Below are 20,251 nucleotides of genomic sequence, written 5' to 3'. Positions count from 1 at the left end.
ATACGAGGCGATGATGAGATCTCTCAAATTGTTTTGTCATGAAAAAAAAAAAAGAAGTTAGAATGGATATGACAGAGGTGTTTACGATTGTAAAGGGAATTGATTGTGTTGATGCATCATCCTTTTTCATACTTAACATTGAGAATACTAGGACTAGGGAACATAAATATAAATTTTGGTAGGGTAGGAGTCATTTTAAGCTAAGACAGTTATTTTTCTAACAGGGTGGTTGGCCTTTGGAATGGGTTGCCATTAGATGTTGTGGTGGCAGTACATTTAAGTGATTTTAAGAGAATGATAAGGGCTGGCTTTAAGATTCATTTAATAGTTTTAGTTTAGTTTAGAAGATGGGCCAACAGGTCCCTTGTTGTCTTAAAACATTAAGTTATGTTAAAACAGTCCCATATACAAATACAGTTTAACATATGTCTTTGCAAGACTTGATGCTCTGGTCAACCTTACTCTCTGACATAGATCTCCTTGTACCATATATATATATATATATATATCACTTACATGGCGTATTTGACATAAATACAGGTGCAAAATGAGTGTTACTTCAACAGTCTCTATCTTGTATAATCTCTAGGTAACATTTAGGTTTTTTAAAAGTAAACAAGCATTCTTGAATCATTTGACTTAAAATTAGACCTTTGCTGTAATGTTCATTTTTCAAACTGAATGCTTGTTGTATTATTTGGCTTTAAAATAATTTTTTTCCCCATTAAAATACTTCTAATTATATCTCTTGATATATAATACTAATGCAACTTTCTGAAAGCAATTCTCAAAAATACTAACACAGCTCTTACTGCTAGTTTTATTTATCCAAAATAAAACAACTTAATACACGCACCTTATACTTTTCAGTCAAGACAAATAGATTTTCAAGGACTATATACGAAGGAAAACATATATTATATAACTGTTTTAAATAAACATTAATACCATTGAAAAACTATTTGTGTCATTCTATGTAATTTTCTGCATTCATTTAGTCATCAATATTACTTGGTTGCCCAATATTTATGCTTACTTATTATTGAAAAAATATATAACTTATTTACAAATGTACAATAATTATTTTTTCATATTTTCATAAAAGTTCAGCAAATAATATGTTGTAAAAATTAGTATTACAGATGTTAGCTACCAAAATGTAGCCCAATCATACAAGGGTGTGTGCAATTCATTTTGCCAACACCCGGGACAACAATTTTTTCCCATTTTACTTTACCCTTTGTTAGATATTTTTTATTTCATTTGTTCTACTGCTAGAAAATTTATATGTAGCTTCCTAGGGAGTCTTGCATGGACACTTAAAAATGTGTACCTCTAAACCTTCAGTTACATACAACTAACAAATGTATTTAAATTAAAGCACTCATATTATTTAATTGCTTTTGCCTACAATAGGAGTTCCAAGCTCTAGGAAGAATATATAATACAATAATAATAAAAAAAAAGCTTAGGTGAAAAATGCAATATACACCATCTGCAGTCACTGTAATAATAATATTATCAACTAGTCTTGGAAGTTAACATTTTCTTAAACTGAAAACGTATTTCCGATAGATACCTACCCTCTTCTCACAAAAAGCATTCACAACTTAAACTGCTTTGTATCCTTACAAATTTTCACTCGACACTAGCCTTGGTACTCCCACTTATCTCTACATACTAACATGCAAATGATTATGCAGCATCCCTCCACCAACAGGAGTGTAACACTACCCCTATCATAACTAGCAACCTCTCAAATCTTGTAGCTTTGAGATTGGTCAGATAACATCAAACCACACCAAAAGTGGAGAGGATGGGTGGGAAATGTAAGCAGAAGTACGTATCTATTGGAAATACATTTTCAGTTTAAAAAAATGTTAACTTCAGAGATGATATATTACTTCTTCTCACAAAAAACTAGAATCCCACACTGAACACACGGGGGGCTCGTGAGAAGATGATCCTCCTTGAAGAAGCACCTAAAGGAAAACCATGGGGTGTGAGAAGGAACTAAAAACACCAGACCTGTGGGAGACTGCACCACTTCTGAACCAGGTATACTCTTTGCCCATAAGTAATGAGTTGCTGAAAGGGCAGAAACAAAGGAGAGACCCCAAGTAAATATACAGAAATAATGGGAGCCCCCCCAGTGTAGAGCGGCTAGGGTGCAACAAACTGTAAAGAGGAGTTCGGCCTGGTGGCATCTGGAATACATCAATTCTGCAGTAGCAAGAGGGTCCTCTACCTTTCACTTCAAAGAATGGGTACCGGCAGGTAAAAAGAACCTCCGTACCAAGAACCCACCTCAGAAGATGTACACCTCCAACACAATCAACACCAGATCCACCAGGAATTGACATCTGGTGGAATGTAGGAAGTTGAAGGGCCCAGGTGGGTGTTCATCTTCAGTCCAAACCCTGGTGGCATTAGGAACTTTTCATCCAGTCCATGGTAGGAGCAGGGTAACCAACCTTACATCTGTGGGAGTTTATGTATCTTGTCCAGCTAAATCCAACACCAGACCCACTGGGAACCAACATCCAGTGGATGGTAGGAAGAGAGATGGCTATATGGTGTGCATCTCCCATCCAAAACCTGGTGGCATTGGGAATTTATCATCCACTGTGTAGAAGGAGGAGGGCAACCATCCAAACACATGTGAGGACTTATGTGGCTGGTCCAGCTCTAAACAACACCTAATCCCAAAAAAATGAAATCTGGCAGATGATAGAAAGGAGGGTGCCTCAGTTAGAGGGGCAAACTGCAATATATGGTTGAGTGCTACATCCAACACCTGGCAGCATCTAGAATTATACATTAGATTCATGGTAGAAAGAGCATCATGCCACCTACACTGGAAGAATGCCACTGCCTTACACTCAACTGAGTGTTATTGTATACGCTCAAGAGGACAGGCCTCCATGGTCCACCACCCCATCAGCTAGGAACTAGTAAGTGGCAAGGACTTCCAGACTCCACTAGAAGGAGGAGGTAAAATGTGCATTGGAGAGTCTGGAGAACAATGGAACCAGAGACAGTCAAATGGGTGGCTGCAATACCCTATTTTGAAAAGCAGAGCAATCATGATGACAGAGTCAATCAACCAACACCTGGTAGCATCTGGAATTGTGCATCAGGTCTGCAGTAGGAAGAGCCTCAAATGGCATAGATCCTCAGAGATGAACAGTAAACCCTGTCTGCTTTACTCATGTTAGTCCATGAGTGTACAGTCTGTGACAAACATAGTTATGAAGCAAAAGCCCATGAGGTTTACCTACGAGTGGTCCTGCGAAACACCTCATCTCAATGGTGGGTGTAATATGACCTCATTATGTGTTATGACATTGTATTTTGAAAGCACAGAGAACACGTTGACAGAGTCAATCAACCAACACCTGAAGGCATCTGGAACTATACATCAGATCTGCAGTAGGAACAGCCTCAACATCACAGTCATCTAGCATGGGATATTATCACAAGTCATACAATGCATATTTAAAACCAAGAATACCTGGTCAGGCAACACTTGCCATAGAGCAGGATCCAAATATGTGATAAAGGCCCCTGCAAAGAAACAATAAAATTAAAGGCATACTTATCACCCACAGATAAACAGTTTCAGCACTGATGATGTCCCCCAAGGAAAGATGGAAATATGCAGCAAGGGACATGATAAGGTAACAGATCTGATTAAAAGAAAACATGAAAAAGATAACAATCATCAGGAGAAAGGGAAGAAAAACACCACACATATTAACTGGTGAATTCAACCCAGAAGGGTAATAGGAAAAAAAATCAAGAGGTGAGGATTTCATAGAAGAAACGAACAGACTCAGACAGAAAGGAGCAGTATGTGTCATATACCATTGGAGAGCCCCCGACCAGCCAAAGGTCATAAAGAGGACAGGAGAGAAAAAGGTGTGATGGCAGAAGTACCCTCTTGAGCAGCCAAAGTCTTGGGCATAAAAGAACAATTACGAAAGAGGAGAACATAGGAATGAAGAAAACAAAAACATGACGAATCTCAATCGAGAACACATCAGAACGACAATATTAGCTCACCAACAACAGCAGAAACATGGACTAGAAGGAAAGGTGATACAACGAACATGAAGACAAAAGTTCCAATGGAGGATGGGAAAGAGCATGGAGGACTACATAGAGGTGCTAATCAGGAAAGGAAGCAAGGAGGGTAGAAGTAGTAAGAAAGAAACAATATGGATAAGCAACTGGAAAATACAAGGAAAGTCAGGAAACCAAAAAATGGTAGATAATGCCACCATATAGCCCACAAGAGAGGAAACTGAAGGGCTCCATTAAAAAACTAAGGCAAAAAGGATATTACATGTGAAGAACCATAGATTGGGAAAGATGATAACCCCTTAGAACGTAACAAGAGCACTAGGTGTACATCTGACATTGGTAAATCCCCAAGGAGGAAGGACAAACAGGACAGGAAATGGAGGATGCTAACTGTGAAAGTCAGGCCCTTCAGGCAAGGGACTAGACAAAGCCACTCTTGAAGACAGAGTGCAGGTGCAGATGGATGACACATGCCAAAGTGTGGCTGATGGAGGAGTGTCGGAGATAAAGGAAGAAGAAAACTGGCACAGCAGTGGAATCTACATGTGAGCAAGCCAATATGTAGTCACCAGCAGAACACTATACAGAGTGGTGGAAATATGGCTAGGACACATGGGAGATGGTGAATAGGCACCAATCTGACCAATCACAACTGAGAGCATCGATTGCTCCCGCCAGGATATGAGGAACAGGAAACCAAAATTGGGGAAGTGGAGTACTGAGAAGAGTGTCCAAATCTTGGACACTCCACAAGGCACACAAAACCCAAAAGGATCCAAAGACCACACCATAGGGAGAATCTTGTTGGGATGGGACAACCGATCCATGACCAGATTAAGGACATTTGGATTATGACCTGCCAACAAAGTGATGTGATGGCAGTGAGCTCAACATAGAAGATCTAATGTTTGAAAACATAGGTCTGTCAACCGAGTGCCCTTTAACCAGTGATGTATGAGACTACCATAGAAATGTTGAAGTGAACCATCACCAACCAGCTACAAAGAGCTCACAGAAAGTGAAAGAAAGCCTAAAAACAGCAAGAAGTTCCATGGAGAGAGGACTTGGAAAGAGACCATTGCCCTGAAATCTCCTGGGTGTCAAGATACATGGAAAGAGAAGCATCCGTAAAAGATGACTTTCTGGATGAGGAAGAGGAACACCCACAGTAGTATTGTTCTCATCCAACCACCAGTCAAAGTCAGTCTGTAAAGGAGGGGTAAGAGGGGCATCTAAGGGATCCTGAACAAGGTTCCATTTGTCTATCAAAACCCATTGACAATGAAACATGAGAGCATGACAAAGAGGAATGAAGGCTTCAAAAGCAGCCCATATTCCCAAAAGAAAGAGAACCTCTCGTGCAGTAGGAGGAGGAGATGAGGTGATGCTGCATACAAGACATTCCATAGATCACAACTGAAGTAGAGGTGGTACAGCCCAACAGAGGAAGGAGTTGAAAAACACCCTGAGATTAACCAAAATATTGTGTGGGTGTGAGGAAAACTGGGATCCCGAGGAGGAGGGAAGGAAACATGGTTGTGAGAATATGGGGGAGATGAATGGAAGCAGATGACCAGACTTACCAAAAACAACATTCAGAACCTGTGGATCGAATGCCAAGGACCTACAAATATGGGCAAATTGAAGGAGTCTGGCTCCCACCACCCCTGACCTGAGAAGGTTAGTCAGAGAATACAAATACGGAAAAAGGTAATCAAAATATCAGGGTCCAATCCCAAGTACATGAGAAGTGACACCAAATGTTGTGAGTAGCAATAAGGGATGTTGGAACGATGATAATCAAAAGCATACTAACCACTGAAGGTGAATGCTCCTCAAAATGACTTGTATAAACCCCAATATCTGGGGAAGAAGAAAAAAAACTAAATAATGACCCAAAGGATGGTCTCCAAGAAAGGCAGGGGTGGAACGTAGGAAATAGGAGATAAGGACAGAACACAACATACCCGAATAATCAAATTCATTAAAGGGGAAAGATGTCTGGGCAAGTTCCCTGAAACAACACGCGACTGAGAGGCATATTCAGGAGGGGAAAAAGGCTGTCCAAATACAAAACTTCCCAATCACTGAAAACTGTGATAGCACAATCATCAATTTATTCTGATTGTTGCATGAAACTGATCAACTACTGACAGAACTATTGAAAGAGAAGACAAATAAGATAATTCACAACTCTCCAACAAAAGAGAATGAGAATGGTAAATAACAATGTAACTAAAGTACAAAAATTAAGAAAGTAGTGTACCAGTGAATCAAACTGCGAGTGAAAACACATCTATTCAATAAGACTGCCAATCGAGAGGTGGTTAACAGCTGCAAGGTTAGAGAGGGTGCTAGTTACGATAGGGGTAGTGTCACATTCCTATTGGTGGAGGGTTGCGTCATAATCATTTGCGTATTAGTATGCAGAGATAAATGGGAGTATCAAAGCTGGTGACAAGCAAAAATTGACACTGATAGAGGGCAGTATAAGTCAAAAAAGCTTTCTGTAAGAGTAGGTAAGATATTGTTTTGAAAAATGAAATTGAGAAATTTACCAAACTATTGTGAAAAATGTTTACATATATGTATTTATATACATTCTCATATAATTTTATTAGGAACTGTTGTTTCATATAGCTTTGACATTTATGTCAACAAATTGAACACAGTAGTTGCTTATGTTTTGTATTGTTACAAATTGTAAAGTAATGTTAAATTTTTCATTCTTAAAAATTGCTAAACCAATAAACTTTAAATATTAAAACCTACACACACACAGCTATAAGTAACCTTAGCAAAATGGATGGGTCAGTGTTCAATGAGTACAGTCTATGATTAAAATAATACAGCGGGTGTGCTGAGGCTTTGAAATCATGTCGTTGGCATACTAATGAATCAATCTTTACTCAGATCTCCAGTATTATAAATTTCCATAAAGTTCAAAAAGTGAATGATTTTCCCTTTTCTTTTTAATAATCAACACATAATTTGCACAAGTGAATGACCCGTGATGATCTTATAATTTAACAAGTTTTATTATTGATTTTGTTTATAATTTAACACAGTTTCATCCAAATACATCGATCACTGTGCAACCTTCTAATAAATAAGCTAGAGTAACAACCAATTATTTTTCAAACGTATTTTAAGAGAAATGTTCAAAGCACCAGAGCTACCCCTTTATCTGTAGTAGATATGTATATCGGGTTAGCTCATGAAACTTAAAAACAATAATTTTTAACAATGAATTATTTCATTTTCAATGTATAGACCTTATTAACTTTACTCAAGTGTTGCATATGTGAATTGGAACATATGAGCAACAAATGTTTGCAAACTATATTACTCTGAGAACATCGAAGTTTATATAGTGTACTATATAAGTAAACTAACTAAAATGCCTAAAAGCAAATCAACCAGCCTAGATAATTTTTACTGTTCAATTTGAAAGCTTAATTAATCTCTTATTTCAATTATGTTAATATGAACTTTACAATAATGCAATGCATCTTTTATGCCTCTACTAAGTTCGTTAAGTGTTAGAAAAAGCATTTGGTCTTATCATAACAGTATACAGAACCCAACACATTCATTTTCCTCTAGATCTCAGATTATGTCTACCATCAGGCGATTCCTAACTCTAAGTAAATTTTGTGTTCTCTCCCACTCTCTGCTTGGTCAATTTTTTGAAACTCCACACACAAAACCTATTAGATTAGAGCCTGCCATTATTAGCTTGTTCAAAACAATGACAATAAACTGGGTGTCCTAGAAACATGCTGATAAAATTTATACAAGAAAATGTATTTTAAAGAAGTTCAATCTTTATCATAATACCTAATCCATTTTAGAGCAACACAATAATATATCCATATAGTCTAAGTCCATTACTTAAGATTATACTGATGTAAGTATTCTTTAAAGAAGTTCAAATTACAGTTTATTTAACTAACCTAACCAATAATATATCAAAGAGCTGTTTATAAATTTAAAACTGAAAAATGTCAAATCTATTGCAAAATTTAGTCAAGAGATAATAATTAGAAAAATCAGTAAGTAGACTAAAAGTTTGTTACAGGTTTTTCTAAAATTGAAAGTTTAGTCTTGTACAAATACGAATGAAAAGTATTACCACACATTTTATATAGTAGATAATGCACTCAATTCGATGGCATGTTGTGGGAAAACAAACTTACAGTCATTCTAACCACTCCAGTTTAGATTTTATTTATTTATTATACTTCACAAAGATCAAGAAGTGATATTGCCTAGTTAAATGATTTTGAGGAAGTATGTATAATATTTAATACGAAAGATGTTACACACCCCACCTCCTGTAAATAAACCATTGCTACTGAATAACCTATCCACAACATAATGTAACCAATGGACAATTAAGGAACCATTTGGTACTTCAAGGCTGTCTTTGCACACTCACCCTTGGGAAAAGAAAGTAAAATTTAAACCTACCCTTTACTTTTCAGAAAATCATTGATTCCTGTATCAAACTCCTGTAAAGATGACTCATTCCACAAGCTAATAAACTTATTACAAAAATAAAAATGATTTAACTGGAGCCTATCTTTTCTATATCTTAAATGTGTGTTCCCTCTCATCCTTTTATCTTCGGAACATAGTATAAAAAATTCAGAGGTCTTTATCCTATCAGTCCACTGTATAACCTTCTAAACTTCAACAAGAGAATGTCTTACTCTTCTTTCTCAAAAAAAAAGAAAGAAAAGAGATCTTAACCTATCCCTGTAAGATAACCTTTTAATCCTTGGAATAATTATTTTGGCATTATTACTAGCAACAGATCATTACTTGTGGATGGCTTGAGTAATTTATCCACCACTATGCCAAGATCATTTTCTTTAGTCATGGTCTTGAGTTGGTTCCCATCTAGAAATCTATTAAAACGTGATCCAAATTATGTCTTGCACTTTGTGGAATTAAAGATAATTTGCCAAATATTTGTCTGACCTACCAATTGATTCATGTTATTCTTTAATACCTCAACACCCTTAATACAGCAAGCAATACCAAAAAGTTTAATGTAATCAGCAAACTTTACTAATTTGCTATTTATCACTCCATCAGTATTAATAATGTAAATAAGACAGAGTAAATGCCCAAATACCAACCCCTGATGAAAACTACTAGTAACAAGAGTCCAGTTGGACTGGACTTCTCTAATAACAGCCATATAATTTTTCTCATCCAACAATCCTACAATACAATTTATTAGTTTTTCTCCACCTCCAACTTCCACCAATATGTTTCTTTGCTATCTTTTGTATGAAACTTTATCAAAAGCTCTTTGACAATCTTAAGTATACCAAGTGCTCATCCTTTCCCTCATCAATATAACATGCTATGTTCTCGAGAAAGGATAGATTGGTAAGACAAGATTTCTCTTTGTTGAATACAGGTTGTCTTTCATTTATAATATCCTTATAAATCTGCTCAACTTGCCAATTGGAATTTCAACATTGTGACTAACAACACAAACAAGGGCAAAATTACTAGTAGACTAGATTACTAGTACAAATGGATTATGTAAAACAATAAAAAATACTTTTTATGCTAAAAAAAGCAACATGTCTTGTTATAATGATAAATTGGTAGTGCTTATTTATCATAAACTGACTTCTATTCATAAATATTTGAATTGAAGAAAAGTCAGAAATTAAAGATTTTAACAAAAAGCTAAGCCTGATCTAGGTTCATTACATGACAATCCTCAAAATAACCTTGTATATTGCTAACTTAAATGAGATTCTTCAACATTATTTTTTTGTATTTCAAATATTTCTGGGGGTTTATCAAGTTATTTAGTTTTAAGTTATAGCAAATGCAATAGCTTTCAGTCTTTGTGATTTTTTTGCTTAAATGATATGTGTAGACTTACAAAGTACTAACATTGGTAAAAGTAAGCCTGCATGTACCCTACTATGCATTACCAGTACTGGTCGTGATTTATTTTCAATAGGTTAAGTATTTATGTATTTTTTGTTGATCAGTTTCTTATTCCTTTCAAAGTTTCAGGCAATGTGTTGTTGCCAGTGGAAAAATCAAATAGGAATTTAGGTTGTAACTATAGGCAAACTGAAAGCAAGTCATAGCAGGTTATCATTTCTTTGCACAGATTTCTGTTTGGCATAACTTAGAACAGTGGTTCCCAACCTGTGACACATCTCTCTTTGGCAGTTTGGGAGTTCACAAGGCTTGTATCCCTGTGACTCATGTGAGGTTAGGTGATTTAAGTCAATGCATTTTTTAACCCAAACCTATGGTTTATATGCTATGTGTGTGTGTGTGTGTATATATACATATATATATATATATATATATGTGTGTGTGTGTGTGTGTTTCTGTTTATATAAAATTCATGGGAGAGGAGACCCACAAATTTTATACAGAGTATACTACGGAGACTTCAATTTCAGGATCCTTACACTAACAGTTAAAGGATATCAAGTTGTTTGAGTGTTCAGGGAAGTATGACTAGGATAATTCCTGGGCTGGAGGATATTTTTAACATCCATAAAATTATTTTCTCTTGATGAAAGAAGGGTTAAAGAAGATCTGATTGAAGTGTTCAAAATTATAAAGGGAACAGATAGGATTCATGCATCTTTTTCTTTTTTCATGTTAATCAACGTAATGTTAAGAATGGTACTTGGTAAGACTAAGGGACATTGAATTAATATTTGGTAGGGTTAAAGTAGTCTTCATTTTATTTTTCGAACAAGGTGATCAGCCTTTGGATTCGGAATAGATTAGATTGCCTTTTTCAAATTCTTCAACTTAAGTTCTTCGGATGTGTTACTGTTAGACAAAACACAATTCAGAGTTCAACTAACTTTCAAGAAACTTGATCATTGACGAGTAGTCAGGGGTCATATAAATTATAAATAAGCAGATAGACGTTTGATGAAATGAATAAGACTGCCCTAAAATGTTATGTTACATTAACTGTTCCAACCACACCACACTGCAACTTACAGTCAGCCGTTCGTTTCTGGCAGTTATTTAGATTTAAAAATAATTATTTCCGAAGAAATAATTACTAATCTAGGTTGCTCGAAGATTAAACAGTCCTCCTTCACCACGCGCGTGGCCTAGCAATAGGGACTTAACTTGAGAAAACAGGAAATTAATGCAGACAAGGTATGTAAATTTAAAAAGGTAAACGTGAGAGTAACGGTAGACAATAAAAGTGAAGAGCAAAGTAAACTAAACGGCCGATATCGGACAGATGGTCCATCAGGGCGGCGGGGATCTAAAAATCCTATGCCGAGAATTTAATGTGGGGGAAACGGGAGTACCCCGCACACACAGTCAGCCGCTAGGCTTAGTATCATTATAAAGCTTTAGCCTGTATTATTATTAGCCTTCTGTCCCACACTTTCTTCCCGGTTCCGCCATACGGTTTTCAGCCTTCAAACTATATCTTAATTATTAAAATTATACAAATGTGTACTGTACATGTATCTTATTTTGTTTATTCTTTCGTGTTAAAAGTGTCAAACAGTCGTTCAACTAGTTGTTACATAAAACTAATTCCAAATAGAGTTTATCCTACAACTTACCATAGTATTTCCGATTTGCGCCCCCTATCACAAGTGATGTATAATTTACCTTGTACTAGTTACTAACACCCAATTTATTAATAATATCCAAAACATCTAATAATATTTTGTGCGTACAATTGTTATTACGACTTTGCAAGTGAAACCCAAACCATTAAAGTATAGTCTCTTAAGTCTCGACTAATGGGAGCGTGTCCGAAGTCGACAGTTGTTACTTACAACACCAAATGTTGACCTAAGTTCAAGTGTTTCATTTTAATATCATGGTTTGAAATTATTGTTTGATTAATCTTATGTGACATAGAAAAAATAACTTTTCTCAATAGTGGAGTATAAACATGAAAATAACCTGTACGAAACATTCAAAGTTTTGTTTAATTTTGTTTTGGCGCTTAAACTGTTGGTATCAGAGAAATATTTAATAGTAAAATAATAAATATATTTACCTTAAAATAGGGAGTCGATCGACCAGAAGTTAGTGGCTTTTGTTTGTTTCTTGCTAAGCACAAAGCCACAAAATGGGGCTATATGTGCTGTGCCCACCCAGGTATCGAAACCCGTTTTTAGTGTTATAAGCCTTCAGAGTTACGGCTGAATTACTGGTAAGCGAAATTAATGGCTGGTTTTGTAATCACAATATTCGGAAAAATGAGAGAACGGTTTAAGATTGATTTTCAAAATAACTTAATGTAAAAGCTTTCTAACAATACAACATGTTGCACATTAATTCATCTCTTACAGAGAAATTATCATTTAAAAATGAGTTATTTCGCCCGTTTGTGTCAAGATTTTAGTGAAAGACCATTGCCTTTTCCAAAGTTATTTGATTATAGAAGACTATATTTTCGGCACTAAACTAGTCAATATTGTTGCGTCAGCGAGGTCACGTGACTAGTGTCACGCCCCCTGTTTTCTGGAAATATCTTGTACCTTCGTGAATTGTCGGGAGATTACTAGATATAGGGTAGTCTGGTATATATATATAAGAGGGTGACAACGTGACGGAATAATGTGTGTGTAGACAGTGAGTAATTGATCTGCAGTCAGCGAGTGTTATTGAAGTTGAGCACGTTCGTCGTTATAGCGTTTGTTTTAGCGCGAATGTTGAAATCAAGTGTATCATCAAGTTATATTCGGAAAGAATAAATTAGTTTTATTAAGTAAGGACTTGTGTCGCTAAAGTTTCGTTGGAATGAAGTTACGGAAAATTAATTAACAAACGGAGACGTAACAATATGCAATGGAAGAAGCTTCGAAAATCATGTTTATGCTATTCTCAGTTGTAGATATAAAATTAGACGTATGATATGCAGGTATATAATATGTTGTATACGTGCTTTCAGTAATATGGAAGTTTTCAATCATCGTTTAGCTAGTTTCTATGCATTTTTAGCACAAACACGTGGTCCACAAAACCATTGAAGTTAGGCTTGTTCTATTTGCTTTGTTTCTTTTCTTCTCTATAGCAGATAGTATCTATTATGCCCGAAGGAATGTTAAAAGAGCCAGCGACTGCAGTGTTCTTTGCTGGCTGAATGAACAATGTCTGTATGTTACAGCCTGTGAATGCTGTAAGAGAACAACAGTCATGTGGTGATGTAAAATGACTGAAAAACCATTTAAGGATAATAGGATTTAGGGTAGCATCTATAGAAATATTGGATACAAGACAAGGGATTTTATTGTTTCACTGTATAGATCACTTGTAAGGCCTCATTTAGAGTACTGTGTACAGTTTTCGGCTCCCTTCCTCAAGAAGGACATTGAATTGTTGAAGAAGGTTCATAGAAGTGCCACTAGGATGATACATGGTATGGTGGGATTGTCCTATAAGTAGAGACTAAAATCTCTAAACTTGTTTTCTCTGGAGAGGCGAAAGGTCAGAGGGAATTTGATTGAAGTGTTTAAGATTATTAATGGTATTGATAATTTAGATCCATCAAACGTTTTTGTGTTTAACAGTAAAAAACAATAGGATAATGGGGCATAAATTCAAATTTGGCAGCATAGGATTCATCTGCAGTTTAGACAGTATTACTTTTCAAACAGGGTGGTTGGCTTTTGGAAAGAGCTACTTTCAAGGGTGGTTGAGGCAGAAAATTTTACTGAGTTCAAGAAAAGATTGGATGAATACATGAGTAGTAAAGGGTGGTTATGGTTGGGAGCTTGAAGGGACATCCTTGATGGGCTAATAAACTCCTTTTGTACCTTTAAAATATTATGAATTTCTCATGAACTCACAAGAGAAAAAATATGAGCTTTCTTCCAAAATCGGAGCAACTAATCATTCTCAATTCTATTCAGTTTTTGATCATAACTAGTTTGCCAGAGATTCATCTCGAGACATGGAAAGCTATTGACCTACTCAATGATTTTGTATAAGTGATTGTCTCTTTGTTTGCGCAATTTTGCACAGTGCATTTCCTTCTTGTTTGGTCTGAATAAGAATTGTCTTCACTTTCTCAAACTTGTCCAATCTTTATATTTTTAATGTAAGATTAAAGCTTAGTCCATTTTTTCAGATATACTCCCAAATTTTGTGGTTGACCTTTATGCTTATGACCTATCTTATGCTCGTGCAGAAATCACTTTTACCTGAAAATGCCACAAATAGATAGGAAAGAGACATTTTGGTGTCATGGTTATAGGGTTTATTTTGGAATTTCTGTTCTGTTAATGTGTGTAATAGCCTTAGGTCTATCTCTCAAGTTGTTGAAAGCTTAAAGGAATACTTTCATTAATAATATAATTTATTCTGAATACAGAAGTACTGATGTCCCAGAGGGAGAGTTCACTGCTGGAATAGGAGATGGCTGCAGAAAAGAAGTTTTTGAATCTAGGAGAAGCTCTCTCCTGGACATAAGAGTTTTTCTCATGATGCACTGCAGACTCAGGGGAGTTTGATTATGTGTGAAACACCCAAATGGCACCTGGTGAGTCCGAGACCATATATGAATGTCTCTACAGGACTTTTATGCTTTCAACAGCCAGAACACCATAGTCCAAGCTCTGGTTCAGACCACCAGTGACCACTGAAGAAAGGCTGGATGTACCATTGGAGGATGACCTTTGCCAGTCAGAGTTGTTTCCCTAGTAGATAAAGCAATAGGCCACATGATAGAAAACCTTGAAACATAGGGTGAAGTGGCTTTCCGAATTGAAAGTTTCTCCCACAACCCCAACAGTAGATTGTGATACCTGAAGGCAAACAAGGCTGTATAATGAACTACTCCGAGTAGCTCGTCAATAGAGTTGGAATAGTGTTATTGCAATTGCAGTATGGAGTAGAATGTGTAATCATGTATGATAGTCACATGCTAATGGCTACCAAATGCAGATATTGCACGATGAAAAAAGAGCTGCTTGCACTTGCAGTCTTTATGAAACACTATTGTCACTACTTGTATGGTTGGAAGCTCACCCTCTGAGAAGACCATGCTTTGTTGAAGTGACTAGTAAACTTTAAAAATCCAAAAGGGATGATAGTATATTTTAATAACATTGCAGGAATATGACATTGTCAAAGCTCATCACCAGGTAAACGCAACACTGAAATGCAGATGGATTATCTCACTGCATGGTGAGACTGTCTCTGCTTTTAAAATGTTGTAACTGCAAAGCAATCGGAAATTTTCAAGTATAAGACTCCACTGATGGATGGATGCTAAAGTTAACCCTTCAGAAGATCAGAGATGAGCATATGAAGAACCCTGACCTAGTTAGGGCTCCTTAGTGTCCAGCAAGGTGAAACCCAACCACCACCAGTAGAGGAGTGTAGTAAGGGCATATGTAACTTGTGGCACATATGCAACAAGTGCAGGAAGATGTGCTGTACTGTTGCCATAAATTATCGAGATGTAGTTCTCTACTGTGTTGGAATTAATGGTTCCAAGAGTTCTGCAGCAAGGAGTTTTCTGGTAGTTGCACAACACAAGAATTGGAAGGCACCAAAATGAAACTCGCACTTATATTAGCACTTGATGGAAACTCCTCTGGCTGCAAATAAGATGAGATATTCAGCACTGGTGTGAGCACTCTACAGTGTGTGTCACCAAGAGAAAGAACTATCTGAGACATAGTAAACTCTAACAGAGAACTGCTGGGTCTCCTCTGCAGAGGATAGCCCTAGTTGTTGCTGGTCCACTCCAAGAGATTGTGAAAAGTAATTGATATATAATTGTCACTGTCAAGTACTTCCAATGTTATTCATTAGTTGATACACTAGCAAAGACAATAACTAATGGCCAGAGGGATGTTCAAAAGGTCAAATCCGTCCCATAATAAGATGGCATACAGGATCTGGTGCTGAACTGCGGCTTAACTGGTACAAGCTGATGAGAATGGTGGCACATTTTCCCCTGAATGGTATGTCAGTCAGTCACGGATTAATCTTCAGCAAACAACTGGTATCCATCATACAACTAGGCATGCTGAAATAATTGGAGCAAATCGTCTTGGTTAAGGACACGATAGTATGCCTTGAGCCAGCTTCGAACTAGTAACCATTCAACTACGAGTCCAAAGCATGAAGCCACTGAATCACACTGCCCTTAGGGTGAGGTTTGACACCTGGAATTTCCTCCAAAATGTCTTAGAAGAGTTTGAATTGTATAAAATGCAAGTTAAGTTATTATAGGCAAATATTAATTATTGAGTCTATTTGAGTTATCGTAGATGGAGTAAGAGATACACTATAATTTTTGTAGAAAATGAGAAATTAACAAGTATGTGAAAAGTTTTATTATCGTCTTCTTTGAACTTAAGCCTATCATTTAAATTAACTGTAGAACTCAGTTAAAGAAGTAAAATGCATTTGTCGTCATTTAATGGACTGGATTTTACAATCTTCTCTCTATCAAATAATTCAAATAAACCCACCAAACAATACTTAACCTGTATGTTTAGCCAAATGCATCACTCTATTTTGGATACTCTGATGTTTAAATAAAATAATACCTAAACTTGACAATAAAGAAAATCTGGTAAAACATACATTACTATTATATACCTTACAATTAGAGCAGTTTTTTTTTAAATACTGAAGACACTAGCATCAAACACAGATACTTCAAACCAAAGTGTTTGTTTTTTGACATAAACAACAACAAAAATGATGTTTTCTAAAAACTCCTACAGTACCATGGCCAAGTCAAAACTAAAACGCTATCAACTACGTGACCCCCAGTGGCACAGCGGTATGTCTATGGAGTTACAACGCTAGAATCCGGGTTTCGATACCCGTGGTGGGCAGAGCACAGATAGCCCTTTGTGTAGCTTTGTGCTTAATTACAAGTAATAATAATCGACTACGTGGTTATTATATTTTCCAAAAATGAACTGTACATTTTAAAAAATTCTGTTGACTTTTCACAAATAAAAGTAATAGTGCATAATATCAATCGTAGTCAAAGAAAGTATGTGGCTGAAATGGCCTGTTGCAGAAGGTGCAAGATCATTAGTATTCCATTACGTATATTGCCACGTATATCTTCACTAGCATTGAAACCAAAATCCATACCATTATTGGGGAAAATCCTCCGTCCTTGAAAATGTCTTGATCAATAATAAGAGAGTTCCGCTACTATAAGTAGAATACTCTTGAACCGGGTTTCGATACCCGTGGTGGGCAGAGCACAGATAGTCCTTTGTGTAGCTTTGTGCTTAACTACAAACAATCAACCAATACAAGGAACTATATATATACAGTGCATACATTGTGCTGTATATAACTTGAATCTTGTGATCGATGATGCTTTAAAGGAGATTCAGAAGTAAATGCTTTTTCTCTTTTTGCAATGCTTCAGAAACTTCATGTGTTTCTAGGCCAAAACATTTAATTATGAGCGAATCACGAGTCAGTAAAAGGAAATTGAATCTCATTCGGTGGACTGGCGACTGAATTCTTTGATGGGTAGGAACTTATACAATATTGACATCGAGAAAACTTTGATTAATATATCTTTAAAAGTAAGAAAAAGGGTGAACGCGCTAAAGAAGAATTGGGGAAATTCGAGTTCGTGATACTAGTTGTGGTTTTGACAAAGATTCTTAATGCAGAGAAGGTGGATTCTAAACTACTTATTAAAGCCACTCATTACCTTCGATATGCGCCAAAAAAGTCAACTAATTATTTATACAAGCTGAATAAGGCCAAAAATGATGTTATCACCCTTGCCCAACATAATTAGAATGTTTGTAAAGAAAGCCTGTAGATCTAATAAAATGTCACTTTGGAGAATTTTCTGAAGACCAAACACAGAAGGATTGTGAAAAGCGCTTTAATTAAAGTAACAGGATTCAGTACTACGTGTGACTGTGTCGTTGCACAACTTGACTTAACATTTTAAAGGTTGAATTCGTTGCACACAAATTCGCTGTTCGTGAGCTAGCCAAAATAGGTAGTGCTAAGGGCCAAGAAGCCACAAAAGTACTGTGCCAACAATATCCAAGTGATCTATTTCTAGTTTTCCTTATGCAACTACTCTTGTTTTGTTCAACGTTACTCCAGGAAAATTGTAATAGCAAATAAATACATAATACCGTGTAATCTAAAATAAAATTTAAATCCACAATTACGGAACAATACCAAATTTATAAGAGTACAAGTTTCGATACTTTTACGTGTCCCCTTCATTCTAACGTTTGTTTGTTACAGAAACACATACCCTGTTTATTCCACAACGGAAGTTTTAAGTCATATGACGTCAGAAAGAGGTTCAGCTAGCGACCTTCAGATGTGATGAAGTTTTGCAACCTTTGGATCTCGTTAAACTGAAGAGGACCGTAAAAGTTTCGAAACTTGTATCCTTAAAATTCGGTGTTGTTTCGTAATGGTGTATTTGAACTTTATTTTAAATTTAAAAGCAACCTGGACTATAAAATTTGTTGGTTTATTAATCGAATAATAAGCTGTTTCTTCTAATTTGTATGCTGCTTTGTTACTATTTGTAACTCTGCCAGTGACTTTCAAGATCAACGTAAGAAAAATCAAGAAAACTGAAAAAGAAAGAAAGTGAGATTGAACGCGACAAAAAAAATAAATAAAAATAAATAAATAAAAAATAAAAATAAGTAAATAAAAAACGAAAATAAATAAATAAAGGAAGCTGGAAGCAGTGACTGAAGGCATCACGTAGCTGAAAGCCGTACGAAAATAAATAAATAAAGGAAGCTGGAAGCAGTGACTGAAGGCATCACGTAGCTGAAAGTCGTACACATAGCTTCAGTTAAGAATAACATGATGTTTTCCAAAAATTACTGTATTCTAATGGTGATAGGCATGCCTCCAGAAGGAGAGGGACAGCATATACTTTCAAGTTTTGCTTAAGGTGTCAAAATGTTATGGTTATGATACAGGAAGCGATATGTATTCGTGGGATATGCAGAAAAGAAACTTAATTTTCTATTCTGCATTATTAACCACAGGAAAACACGTTGAAATAATAATAAAAAAAGCGTAGTTCAAGCGAGAAGTCTAAAAACACTATATTTTTGTTTGTTGATAAGCTCAAAGCTACACAATGAGCTATTTTCAATCTGCCCATCGCGGGTATCGAAATCTTATTTTTAGCATTATATGCTCTCAGACTTATCGCTGAGCTACCTACCAGTGGGCAGTTCAAAGATAGGCATATTATCAACAGTTTTTGTTCATTATATTTATAGGAATAAACGTATATTAGTTATCATAACTCAGACTGGCACATCTCGATTTCCGTTACAGTTACTTCAATATTTCATAAAGTATCAAGATTTACTTCGAAATATTTCAAACGTCTTATAGTTATAGCAGATACCGTTCATAACTAAATTGCTACAAGAAGTTTGATAATTAGTTATCTGCTACATCAGCTTACTTAAAAGACATGCCTTTGTACTAACAAGTTTTAACTTTATAAGTTACTAGCGTAGAGCACGTCAAATACTACTTAAAAGACATGCCTTTGTACTAACAAGTTTAACTTTATAAGTTACTAGCGTAGAGCACGTCAAATACTACTTAAAAGACATGCCTTTGTACTAACAAGTTTTAACTTTATAAGTTACTAGCGTAGAGCACGTCAAATATGACGGGCTAAGTACTACCCCCCCCCCCACCACACACACCCTATAATATAACCCTAACCTCACATTTCATAGCTAACTGGCCCCCCAGTGCCACAGCGGTATATGACTGAGGACTTACAACGCTAGAAACCGGGTTTCGATACCCGTGGTGGGCATAGCACAAATAGCCCATTGTGTAGCTTTGTGCTTAACTTCAAACAAACAAACATAGCTAATCGAAATTAATAAATTTTGCGAAATCAAGCTTGACCAACAAAGAAGCAGAAAAGTGTAGGCGTGGCAGTCCAACGTCGGTAAATTCCTTTGTGAGCCAATCAGAATTAAGATCATTCGCAATGGGCAGACATTAATCCTGTGATTCTCAACCAGGGGTAAATCTACCCCTTGGGGGTAAAAATTACATGGCAGGGGTAAATAACTGATGTATTTGATGATTGAATAATAATTCAATTAAATTTCATTTTTTAAAATGTGTGTGTGTGTGAGAGAGAGAGAGAGAT

The 20,251-nt window shown here is 36.1% G+C and overlaps 1 protein-coding gene across 2 annotated transcripts in view; it reads right to left on the bottom strand.

Annotated features, from left to right (window-relative positions):
• Positions 1–17,984, bottom strand: part of LOC106461955 (BTB/POZ domain-containing protein 9-like) — a 68,564-nt gene extending 50,580 nt beyond the window's left edge. Inside the window, exon 1 of one of the 2 annotated variants that reach the window (XM_013921822.2) lies at positions 17,203–17,984. The gene's annotated coding sequence lies outside the window, so the exon portion shown is untranslated. Of the gene's footprint in view, positions 1–11,684; positions 11,824–17,202 lie in introns of those variants that run through there. The other variant, XM_013921824.2, reaches the window with a different exon arrangement.
• Between the last annotated feature and the right edge of the window lie 2,267 nt (positions 17,985–20,251).

This window comes from Limulus polyphemus, unplaced genomic scaffold (assembly GCF_000517525.1).
Source record: "Limulus polyphemus unplaced genomic scaffold, Limulus_polyphemus-2.1.2 Scaffold1065, whole genome shotgun sequence".
In the NCBI taxonomy this organism is placed as follows: domain Eukaryota; kingdom Metazoa; phylum Arthropoda; class Merostomata; order Xiphosura; family Limulidae; genus Limulus; species Limulus polyphemus.
This window is presented reverse-complemented; position numbering and strand designations above follow the sequence as displayed.